This window comes from Triticum aestivum, chromosome 7D (assembly GCF_018294505.1).
Source record: "Triticum aestivum cultivar Chinese Spring chromosome 7D, IWGSC CS RefSeq v2.1, whole genome shotgun sequence".
NCBI lineage: Eukaryota > Viridiplantae > Streptophyta > Magnoliopsida > Poales > Poaceae > Triticum > Triticum aestivum.
The window spans coordinates 577,990,194-578,003,751 of NC_057814.1; positions in this window are offsets into that span (position 1 = coordinate 577,990,194).

Consider the following 13,558-nt stretch of genomic DNA (forward strand, 5'->3'; position numbering starts at 1 on the left):
CAAAACTTGAAAACTTCAATCACACAAAACTCAACAAAACCTTCGTGAGATCCGTTAGTATAAGAAAGAAAATCACTACTATAAGTACTGTAGCAAACCAATTCATATTTTATTTTGCATTATATCTACTGTATTCCAACTTTTATATGGCAAAAACTCATTAAAGAAAACCATAGAATCATCAAAAAAGCACACAACAAAGAAAACAGAATCAGTCAAAAACAGAAAAGTCTGTAGCAATCTGAATATTTCGAATACTTATGAAACTCCAAAAATCTTGAGAAACTAGTAAAACCTGAGCAATTTGTATATTAATCTTCTGCAAAAAGAATAAGGGTAAAATCACGTTTCTGTGATTTATGAAAATTATTTTCGTGAGTGCATAAGTTTCTGTTTTTCAGCAAGATAAAACAACTATCACTCAAGAAGATCCTAAAGGCTTTGCTTGGCACAAACACTAATTAAAGCACAAAAAACACAATCATAAAAGTAGCATAATTTTGCAAGCACTCAAGAACAGAAAGCAAAAAGCAAAAATAAATTTTATTCATTGGGTTGCCTCCCAACAAGCGCTATCGTTTTACGCCCTTAGCTAGGCATAAAGCAAGGATCTAAGTTTTGTCATCTTTGTTTCGAGATCCATAAGATGACCTCATGATTGATTCATATGGTGGCCTAATTCTTGTTCTATGGAAGTGTTCCATTCCCTTCCTTAGTGAAAATTGAAATTTAATATTGCCTTCTTTCATATCAATGACGGCACCAATAGTGCGTAAAAACGTTCTACCAAGAATAAATGGGCAAGACGGATTGCAAGCAATATCAAGAACAATAAAATCTATGGGCACATAATTCCTATTTGCAAGAATAAGAACATCATTAATTCTTCCCATAGGCTTTTTAATTGTACAATCCGCCAAGTGCAAATTTAAAGAACATTCTTCAATATCGGTAAGACCAAGCACATCACATAAAGATTTCGGGATTGTAGAAACACTAGCACCCAAGTCACATAAAGCAAAACACTCATAATTTTTAATCTTGACTTTGATAGTAGGTTCCCATTCATCATGTAATTTTCTAGGAATTGAAACTTCTAATTCCAACTTTTCTTCTAAAGCTTTCATCATAGCATCAACAATATGTTTAGTAAAAGCTTTATTTTGTTCATAAGCATGGGGTGAATCTATCATGGATTGCAACAAAGAAATACAATCAATAAAGGAGCAACTATCATAATTAAAGTCTTTGTAATCCAAAAGAGTGGGCACATCACTAGTTAAAGTCTTGACCTCTTCAAACCCACTTTTATCAATTTTCTCAACAAGATTTTCACCCTCCGAATTATCGGGACGCCTTCTAGGTAAAGTTGACTCTTCTCCAGTCCCTTTTTCATCAATCTTAATTTTACTAAACAAGGAATCAATAGAGTAAACACCAATCATTTAAAGATTTTCATCACTTTTATGAAAGCAATCACTAGAAAACGCTTTTTCTAAAAATTCTCTTCTAGCTATAAGCATAGAGGTTCTTTTCTTACTTTCATCCATAGAAACATAAAGAGTAATTGATTCCTCTACTTTAGGCACAAAAAATTTCATCTTGATATTTTCAACATCATGAGAGATTCTATCAACACTTCTAGAGAAATCATCAATCTTGTTCAACTTTTCTTCTATGGTAGTGTTGAAAACTTTTTGCGTGTTGATAAATTCTTTAATATTATTCTCAAGATCAGAGGTGTTCCTATTATTATTATAAGAATGATTTCCATAGGAATTACCATAATTATTAGAGGAATTACTAGGAAAAGGCCTAGGATTAAAATTACCTCTATAAGCATTGTTATTGAAATTGTTTCGTGAGATAAAATTCACATCAATGGCATCACTATTTTGCTCAATAAAAGTAGACAAAGGCATATCGTTGAAATCAATAGGAGAACTTTTACTAGCAACCAATTTCATAAGAGCATCAACTTTTCACTCAAAGAAGAAATTTCTTCAACCGAATTAACTTTTTTACTAGTAGGAGCTCTTTCGGTGTGCCATTGTGAATAATTTGCCATGATATTATCAAGCAATTTGGTGGCTTCACCCAAAGTAATTTCCATAAAAGTCCTCCCCCCTGTGGCGGAATCTAAAAGATTACGAGAAACAAAATTCAACCCCACATAAAATTTTTGTATGATCATCCAAAGATTTAACCCATGAGTTGGGCAATTCCTTGGCATCATTTTCATCCTTTCCCAAGATTGTGCAACATGCTCATGTTCAAGTTGCTTGAAATTCATGATCTGGGTTCTAAAGGAAATAATTTTTGCGGGCCGAAAATACTTAGTGATGAAAGCATCTTTGCACTATTGCGAGGCAAAGAAGAAAACCAAATTTTGCAGAATCACGCAAAGAAAACGGAAATAATTTCATCTTCACAACATCATTGTCCACATCTTTTATCTTTTGCATATCGCATAATTCCACAAATGTGTTAAGATGGGACGCGGCATCCTCATTAGGAGTACCAGAAAATTGGTCTTTCATAACAAGATTCAACAAAGCAGTATTAATATCACAAGACTCCGCACTAGTGGCGGTAGGAGCAAGAGGAGTGCCAATAAAATCATTGTTGTTGGTATTTGAGAAATCACAGAACTTGGTGTTCTCTTAAGTCATGGTGACTATGCAACAAGATTGCACTCAAAAACAGATCCGGCAAGAAAAACGGCGAACAAAAAAGAGGGTGAATAAAACGGCAAATTTTTGTGAAGTGGGGGAGAGGAAAACGAGAGGCAAATGACAAACAATGTAAATTGTGAGGAGATGAGATTTGTGATTAGAACCTAGTATATGTTGAAGATCCTCCCCGGGCAACGGCACCAGAAATTCCTTTTGATGCCTGCTAGAACTCGTCGGTATTTCCCCAAAGAGGAAGGGATGATGCAGCACAGCGACGGTAGGTATTTCCCTTAGTGATGAGACCAAGGTTATCGAACCAGTAGGAGAACCAAGCAACTCTACGTAAACAGCACCTGCACACAAATAACAAATACTTGCAACCCGGCGTGTAAAAGGGGTTGTCAATCCCTTTCGGGTAGCGGCGCCAGAAATTGGCAAACGGACGTGAGGGAGTTGTAAATATTGATAGATCGAACGCCAAATAAAACAAATTGCAGCAAGGTATTTTTGTATTTTTGGTTTAATATATCTGAAAATAAAAGGCAAATAAAATAGATCGCAAAGACAGAGTCAAGGCTAGATACAAGGAGGACCTGCTAAAGTGGATTTCATTCTTACCCCCTTGAGGTTCTTTTTGTTTTACTAGTAGCTTAGTTCCCTTTCTTCTTTCTTTTTTATGTTCTGATTACCACTTGTAATATTTGTACATTGTATTATCTATTTTTAATAAAAGTTAAATGCTGTGGGGGTTTCTCCCTACAGTTTCCAGTCAAAAAAAAAGATCGCAAAGGCAAATAATAAGAGAAAGAGACCCGGGGGCTATGGGTTTCACTAGTGGCTTCTCTCGAGAAAAATAGCAAACAGTGGGTGAATGCTACCTCTTGAGCACTGCGTTAGTTTTCCCTTGAAGAGGAAAGGGTGATGCAGCAAAGTAGCGTAAGTATTTCCCTCAGTTTTTGAGAACCAAGGTATCAATCCAGTAGGAGGCTACGCGCGAGTCCCTCGCACCTGCACAAAACAAATAAATCCTCGCAACCAATGCGATAAGGGGTTGTCAATCCCTACACGGTCACTTACGAGAGTGAGATATGATAGGACAATATTTTTGGTATTTTTATGATAAAGATGCAAAGTAAAATAAAAGCAAAGGAAATAACTAAGTGTTGGAAGATTAATATGATGAAGATAGACCCGGGGGCCATAGGTTTCACTAGTGGCTTCTCTCAAGAGCATAAGTATTTTACGGTGGGTGAACAAATTACTGTTGAGCAATTGACAGAATTGAGCATAGTTATGAGAATATCTAGGTATGATCATGTATATAGGCATCACGTCCGAGACAAGTAGACCAACTCCTGCCTGCATCTACTACTATTACTCCACACATCGACCGCTATCCAGCATGCATCTGGAGTATTAAGTTCATAAGAACAGAGTAACGCCTTAAGACGGATGACATGATGTAGAGGGATAAATTCATGCAATATGATAAAAACCCCATCTTGTTATCCTCGATGGCAACAATACAATACGTGCCTTGCTGCCCCTACTGTCACTGGGAAAGGACACCGCAAGATTGAACCCAAAGCTAAGCATTTCTCCCATTGCAAGAAAGATCAATCTAGTAGGCCAAACCAAACTGATAATTCGAAGAGACTTGCAAAGATAACCAATCATACATAAAAGAATTCAGAAGATTCAAATATTGTTCATAGATAAACTTGATCATAAACCCACAATTCATCGGTCTCAACAAACACACCGCAAAAGAAGATTACATCGAATAGATCTCCACGAGAGAGGGGGAGAACATTGTATTGAGATCCAAAAAGAGAGAAGAAGCCATCTAGCTAATAACTATGGACCCGAAGGTCTGAGGTAAACTACTCACACATCATCGGAGGGGCTATGGTGTTGATGTAGAAGCCCTCCGTGAGCGATGCCCCCTCCGGCGGAGCTCCGGAACAGGCCCCAAGATGGGATCTCGTGGGTACAGAAGGTTGCGGCGGTGGAATTAGGTTTTTGGCTCTGTCTCTGATCGTTTGGGGGTACGTAGGTATATATAGGAGGAAGGAGTACGTCGGTGGAGCAACAGGGGGCCCACGAGGGTGGACGGCGCGCCTGGGGGGGGGGGGTAGGCACGCCCCCCTACCTCGTGGCCTCCTCCCTTATTTCATGACATAGGGTCCAAGTCTCCTGGATCATGTTCGTTCCAAAAATCACGTTCCCGAAGGTTTCATTCCGTTTGGACTCCGTTTGATATTCTTTTTCTGCGAAACTCTGAAATAGGCAAAAAGTAGCAATTCTGGGCTGGGCTCAGGTTAATAGGTTAGTCCCAAAAATAATATAAAAGTGAATAATAAAGCCCAATAATGTCCAAAACAGAAGATAATATAGCATGGAGCAATCAAAAATTATAGATACGTTGGAGACGTATCAAGCATCCCCAAGCTTAATTCCTGCTCGTCCTCGAGTAGGTAAATGATAAAAACAGAATTTTTGATGCGGAGTGCTACTAGGCATAATTTCAATGCAATTCTTCTCATTGTGGCATGAATGTTCAGATTTGATATGATTCAAGATAAAAGTTTAATGTTGACATAAAAACAATAATACTTCAAGCATACTAACTAAGCAATTATGTCTTATCAAAATAACATAGCCAAAGCAAGTTATCCCTACAAAATCATATAGTCTGGCTATGCTCCATCTTCCCCACACAAAGGATTCATATCATGTACGACCCCGGTTTTAGCCAAGCAATTGGTTCATACTTTTAACGCGCTTTAGCCTTTTCAACTCTTACGCAATACATGAGCGCAAGCCATGGATATAGCACTATGGTGGAATAAGGTATAATGGTAGGGGTTATGTGGGAAGACAAGAAAGGAGAAATTCTCACATCAACGAGGCTAATCAACGGGCTCTGGAGATGCCCATCAATTGATGTTAATGCGAGGAGTAGGGATTGCCATGCAACGATGCACTAGAGCTATAAGTGTATGAAAGCTCAAAAAGAAACTAAGTGGGTGTGCATCCAACTTGCTTGCTCACGAAGACCTCGGGTATTTTGAGGAAGCCCATCATTGGAATATACAAGCCAAGTTCTATAATGAAATTTCCCACTAGTATATGAAAGTGAAAAAATGAGAGACTCTCTATTATGAAGATCACGGTGCTACTTTGAAGCACAAGTGTGGTAAAAGGGTAGTAACGTTGTCCCTTCTCTCTTTTTCTCTCATTTTTTTATTTGGGCCTTTTCTCCTTTTTTTACGGCCTCTTTTTTTATTTAGTCCGGAGTCTCATCCCGACTTGTGGGGGAATCATAGTCTCCATCATCCTTTCCTCACCTGGGACAATGCTCTAATAATGAAGATCATCACACTTTTATTTTACTTACAACTCATGAATTACAACTCAATACTTAGAACAAAACATGACTCTATATGAATGCCTCTGGCGGTGTACCGGGATATGCAATGAATCAAGAGCGACATGTATGAAAGAATTATGAACGGTGGCTTTGCCACAAATAAAATGTCAACTACATGATCATCCAAAGCAATATGACAATGATGGAGTATGTCATGATAAATGAAATGGTGGAAAGTTGCATGGCAATATATCTCGGAATGGCTATGGAAATGCCATGATAGGTAGGTATGGTGGCTGTTTTGAGGAAGATATAAGGAGGTTTATGTGTGATAGAGCGTATCATATCACGGGGTTTGGATGCACCGGCGAAGTTTGCACCAACTCTCAAGGTGAGAAAAGGGCAATGCACGGTACCGAAGAGGCTAGAAAATTGCGGAAAGGTAAGTGTGCGTATAATCCATGGACTCACATTAGTCCTAAAGAACTCATATACTTATTGCAAAAATTTATTAGCCCTCGAAGCAAAGTACTACTACGCATGCTCCTAGGGGAAGGGTTGGTAGGAGTTAACCATCGCGCGATCCCGACCGCCACACAAAGGAAGACAATCAACAAATACTTCATGCTCTGACTTCGTTACATAAAGGTTCACCATACGTGCATGCTACAGGAATCACAAACTCCAACACATGTATTTTTCAATTCCACAATTACTCAACTAGCACAACTATGATATTACCACCTTTATATCTCAAAACAATTATCAAGCATCAAATTTCTCATGATATTAATTAAAGCAACTTGCCATGCTATTTTAAGACTCTCAAAATAATATAAGTGAAGCATGAGAGATCGATAGTTTCTATAAAACAAATCCACCACCGTTCTCTAAAAGATATAAGTGAAGCACTAGAGCAAAACTATATAGCTCAAAAGATATAAGTGAAGCACATAGAGTATTCTAATAATTTCTGAATCATGTGTGTCTCTCTCAAAAAGGTGTGTACAGCAAAGATGATTGTGGTAAACTAACAAATAAAGACTCAAATAATACAAGACGCTCCAAGCAAAACACATATCATGTGGTGAATAAAAAATATAGCTCCAAGTAAAGTTACTGATGGAAGTAGACGAAAGAGGGGATGCCTTCCGGGGCATCCCCAAGCTTTGGCTTTTTGGTGTCCTTAGATTATCTTGGGGGTTCCATGGGCATCCCCAATCTTAGGCTCTTGCCACTCCTTGTTCCATAATCCATCAAATCTTTTACCCAAAACTTGAAAACTTCACAACACAAAACTTAGCAGAAAATCTCATGAGCTCCGTTAGCGAAAGAAAACAAAAGACCACTTCAAGGTACTGTAATGAACTCATTCTTTATTTATATTGGTGTTAAAACTACTGTATTCCAACTTCTCTATGGTTTATAAACTCTTTTACTAGCCATAGATTCATCAAAATAAGCAAACAACACACGAAAAACAGAATCTGTCAAAAACAGAACAGTCTGTAGTAATCTGTAACTAACGCAAACTTTTGGAACTCCAAAAAATCAGCCAAAATAGGACGACCTAGACAATTTGTTTATTATCAGCAGGAATTGGAATAAATATTTTATCACGTTCTGGTGATCTTAACAATTATTTTCGTGAACAGAAAGTTTCTGGAAATTACAGCAAGATCAAATAACTATCATGTAAGAAGATCCTATTGGTTAAACTTGGCACAAACACTAATTAAAACATAAAAACACATCTAACCAGAGGCTATATCAAATATTTATTCCTAAACAGAAGCAAAAAGCAAAAAAAACTAAAAATAAAATTGGGTTGCCTCCCAACAAGCGCTATCGTTTAACGCCCCTAGCTAGGCATAAAAACAAGGGTAGATCTAGGTATTGCCATCTTTGGTAGGCAATCCATAAGTGGCTCTCATGATAGATTCATATGGTAATTTTATTTTCTTCCTAGGGAAGTGTTCCATGCCTTTCTTTAATGGAAATTGGAATCTAATATTCCCTTCCTTCATATCAATAATTGCACCAATCGTTCTAAGGAAAGGTCTACCAAGAATAATAGGACATGAAGGATTGCAATCTATATCAAGAACGATAAAATCTACGGGCACATAGTTCCTATTTGCAACAATAAGAACATCATTAATTCTTCCCATAGGTTTCTTAATAATGGAATCCGCAAGGTGCAAGTTTAAAGAGCAATCATCAAAATCACGGAAACCTAGCAAATCACACGAAGTTCTTGGAATCGTGGAAACACTAGCACCGAAATCACACAAATCATAGCATTCATGATCTTTAATCTTAATTTTAATAGTAGGTTCCCACTCATCATAAAGTTTTCTAGGGATAGAAACTTCCAACTCAAGTTTTTCTTCATAAGATTGCATCAAGGCATCAACGATATGTTTGGTAAAAGCTTTATTTTGACTATAAGCATTTTTGGAACGCCTTCTAGGTAGAGGTGGATCATATTCAGTCCCATCATTATCAAGATTCATATTGCAAAACAAAGATTTAATAGGGGACACATCAATAACTTTTAGATCTTCATCTTTATTTTCATAGAAATTTGAAGAACACGCTTTCATAAAGCAATCTTTCTTAGCACGCATCCTAGCGGTTCTTTCTTTGCACTCATCAATGGAAATTCTCATGGCCTTGAGAGACTCATTGATATCATGCTTAGGAGGGATAGATCTAACTTTTAAAGAATCAACATCAAGAGAAATTCTATCAACGTTCCTAGCCAATTCATCAACTTTAAGATTTCTCTTCAAGCAAAGCATTGAAATTCTTTTGCGAATTCATAAACTCTTTAACACTAGTCTCAAATTCAGAAGGCATCTTATTAAAATTTCCAAAAGAATTGTTGTAGGAATTACCATAATTATTAGAGGAATTACTAGGATAAGGCCTAGTATTAAAGTTTCCTCTATACGCGTTGTTACCAAAATTATTCCTACCAACAAAATTCACATCCATAGATTCATTATTATTCTCAATCAAAGTAGACAAAGGCATATCATTAGGATCAGAAGAAACACTCTTACTAGCAAATAATTTCATAAGCTCATCCATATTTCCACTCAAAACATTAATTTCTTCTATCGCATGCACTTTTTTATTAGTAGATCTTTCAGTGTGCCATTGAGAATAATTAACCATAATATTATCTAGGAGTTTAGTAGCTTCTCCTAAAGTGATTTCCATAAAAGTGCCTCCCGCGGCCGAATCTAAAACATTTCTAGAAGCAATTCAATCCGGCATAAATTTTTTTGTATAATCATCCATAAATTCAAACCATGAGTAGGGCAATTACATATCATTAATTTCATCCTCTCCCAAGCTTGTGCAACATGTTCATGATCAAGTTGCATTAAATTCATGATATCGTTTCTAAGAGAGATGATCTTAGCAGGAGGAAAATACTTAGAGATAAAAGCATCTTTGCACTTATTCTAAGAATCAATACTATTTTTAGGCAAAGACGAAAACCAAGTTTTAGCACGATCTCTAAGCGAAAAAGGAAATAGCTTCAATTTAACAATATCATTGTCAACATCTTTCTTCTTTTGCATATCACACAAATCAACGAAGCTATTTAGATGAGTAGCGGCATCTTCACTAGGAAGGCCGGCGAATTGATCTTTCATGACAAGATTCAACAAAGCAGCATTGATTTCACAAGATTCAGTGTCGGTAAGAGGAGCAATCGGAGTGCTAAGGAAATCATTATTGTTGGTATTGGTAAAGTCACACAATTTGGTATTGTTTTGAGCCATCGTGACAAATAAGCAATCCAACACACGAGCAAACAAAAATCAAGCGAAAAAGAGACGAACGAAAAAGAGAGGGCGAATAAAACGGCAAGGGTGAAGTGGGGGAGAGGAAAACGAGAGGCAAATGGCAAATAATGTAATGCGGGAGATAAGGGTTTGTGATGGGTACTTGGTATGTTGACTTTTGCGTAGACCTCCCCGGCAACAGCGCCAGAAATCCTTCTTGCTACCTCTTGAGCACTGCGTTGGTTTTCCCTTGAAGAGGAAAGGGTGATGCAGCAAAGTAGCATAAGTATTTCCCTCATTTTTTGAGAACCAAGGTATCAATCCAGTAGGAGGCTACGCGCGAGTCCCTCGCACCTGCACAAAACAAATAAATCATCGCAACCAACGCGATAAGGGGTTGTCAATCCCTACACGGTCACTCACGAGAGTGAGATCTGATAGATATGATATGATAATATTTTTGGTATTTTTATGATAAAGATGCAAAGTAAAATAAAAGCAAAGGAAATAACTAAGTGTTGGAAGATTAATATGATGAAGATAGACCCGGGGGCCATAGGTTTCACTAGTGGCTTCTCTCAAGAGCATAAGTATTTTACGGTGGGTGAACAAATTACTGTTGAGCAATTGACAGAATTGAGCATAGTTATGAGAATATCTAGGTATGATCATGTATATAGGCATCACGTCCGAGACAAGTAGACCGACTCCTGCCTGCATCTACTACTATTACTCCACACATCGACCGCTATCCAGCATGCATCTAGAGTATTAAGTTCATAAGAACAGAGTAACGCCTTAAGCAAGATGACATGATGTAGAGGGATAAATTCATGCAATATGATAAAAACCCCATCTTGTTATCCTGGATGGCAACAATACAATACGTGCCTTGTTGCCCCTACTGTCACTGGGAAAGGACACCGCAAGATTGAACCCAAAGCGAAGCACTTCTCCCATTGCAAGAAAGATCAATCTAGTAGGCCAAACCAAATTGATAATTCGAAGAGACTTGCAAATTAAGATAACCAATCATACATAAAAGAAGTCAGAAGATTCAAATATTGTTCATAGATAAACTTGATCATAAACCCACAATTCATCGGTCTCAACAAACACACCGCAAAAGAAGATTACATCGAATAGATCTCCACGAGAGAGGGGGAGAACATTGTATTGAGATCCAAAAAGAGAGAAGAAGTCATCTAGCTAATAACTATGGACCCGAAGGTCTGAGGTAAACTACTCACACATCATCGGAGGGGCTATGGTGTTGATGTAGAAGCCCTCCATGATCGATGCCCCCTCCGGCGGAGCTCCGGAACAGGCCCCAAGATGGGATCTCGTGGGTACAGAAGGTTGCGGCGGTGGAATTAGGTTTTTGGCTCCGTCTCTGATTGTTTGGGGGTACGTAGGTATATATAGGAGGAAGGAGTACGTCGGTGGAGCAACAGGGGGCCCACGAGGGTGGAGGGCGCACCTGGGGGGGGGGGTAGGCGCGCCCCCCTACCTCGTGGCCTCCTCCTTTATTTCTTGACGTAGTGTCCAAGTCTCCTGGATCATGTTCGTTCCAAAAATCACGTTCCCGAAGGTTTCATTCCGTTTGGACTCTGTTTGATATTCTTTTTCTGTGAAACTCTGAAATAGGCAAAAAAACAGCAATTCTGGGCTGGGCCTCCGGTTAATAGGTTAGTCCCAAAAATAATATAAAAGTGAATAATAAAGCCCAATAATGTCCAAAACAGAAGATAATATAGCATGGAGCAATCAAAAATTATAGATACGTTGGAGACGTATCAGTGAACAAATTACTGTTGGGCAATTGATAGAACTTCAAATAATCATGACGATATCCAGGCAATGATCATTATATAGGCATCACGTCCAAGATTAGTAGACCGACTCCTGCCTGCATCTACTACTATTACTCCACACATCGACCGCTATCCAGCATGCATCTAGTGTATTAAGTTCATGGAAAAACGGAGTAATGCAATAAGAACGATGACATGATGTAGACAAGATCTATTTATGTAGAAATAGACCCCATCGTTTTATCCTTAGTAGCAACGATACATACGTGTCGGTTCCCCTTCTGTCACTAGGATCAAGCACCGTAAGGTTGAACCCACTACAAAGCACCTCTTCCCATTGCAAGATAAATAGATCAAGTTGGCCAAACAAAACCCAAATACCGGAGAAGAAATACGAGGCTATAAGCAATAATGCATATAAGAGATCAAGAAACTCAAATAACTTTCATGGATAAAAAGATAGATCTGATCATAAACTCAAAGTTCATCGGATCCCAACAAACACACCGCAAAAAGAGTTACATCATATGGATCTCCAAGAGACAATTGTATTGAGAATCAAACGAGAGAGAGTAAGCCATCTAGCTACTAATTACGGACCCGTAGGTCTACAAAGAACTACTCACGCATCATCGGAGAGGCACCAATGGACATCATGCACCCCTCCGTGATGGTGTCTAGATTGGATCAGGTGGTTCTGAATTCTGCGGCGGCTGGAATTGATTTTAGTCGACTCCCTAGGGTTTGTGGAATATTGGGGTATTTATAGAGCAAAGAGTCGGTTCAGGGGGCGCCCGAGGTGGGCACAACCCACCAGGGCACGCTTAGGCCTCTTGGTGCCCCCCTGGTGGGTTGTGCTCCCCTCGATGCACCCTCCAGGCGCTTCTCCGGCCCATTGGATGACTTCTGATCCAAAAAAATCCACAAAAAGTTTCGCTGCGTTTGGACTCCATTTGGTATTGATTTCCTGCGATGTAAAAAACATGCAGAAAACAGCAACTGGCACTTGGCACTATGTCAATAGGTTAGTACCAAAAAATGATATTAAATGACTATAAAATGATTGTAAAACATCCAAGAATGATAATATAACAGCATGGAACAATCAAAAATTATAGATACATTGGAGACGTATCAGGCGCCTCCTCCCACATATATATAGGTGGGAGGGAGGGAGGAGCAGCCAAAAGAGGCGCCCAAGTAGCAGGAATCCTACTTGGGGTCGCTCCCAAGCCGCCCCCCTCCTTTCCTTATTTGGAGTGCGGGGAAAGAGAGGGGAGGGTGGCACCCCCCTTTCCTTTCTCCCATGTGAGGAAAAGGCAGGAGGGGCTAGCCCTCCCCCTTTTCCTTCCCTAGGGCTGGCCAAACAAGGGAGGGGGCGCACCAGCCCCCTTTTGGGCTGGTCTGTCCCCTCCTTTGGCCCATAAGGCCCATATCTTGCCGGGGGGTGCCCGGAACCCCTTCCGGTGACCCGATTCCTTCCCGGTACGTCTTGAAACACTTCCGGTGTCCAAATACCATCGTCCTATACATCAATCTTTACCTCTCAACCATTTAAAGACTCCTCGTCATGTCCGTGATCTCATCCGGGACTCCGAACAACATTCGGTCACCAAATCACATAACTCATATAATACTATATCGTCATCGAACGTTAAGCGCGCGGACCCTACGGGTTCGAGAACTATGTAGGCATGACCGAGACACCTCTCCGGTCAATAACCAATAGCGGAACCTGGATGCCCATATTGGCTCCTACATATTCTACGAAGATCTTTATCGATCGAACCATAATGACAACATACGTAATTCCCTTTGTCCATCAGTATGTTACTTGCCTGAGATTCGATCATCGGTATCTTCATACTTAGTTCAATCCCGTTACCGGCAAGT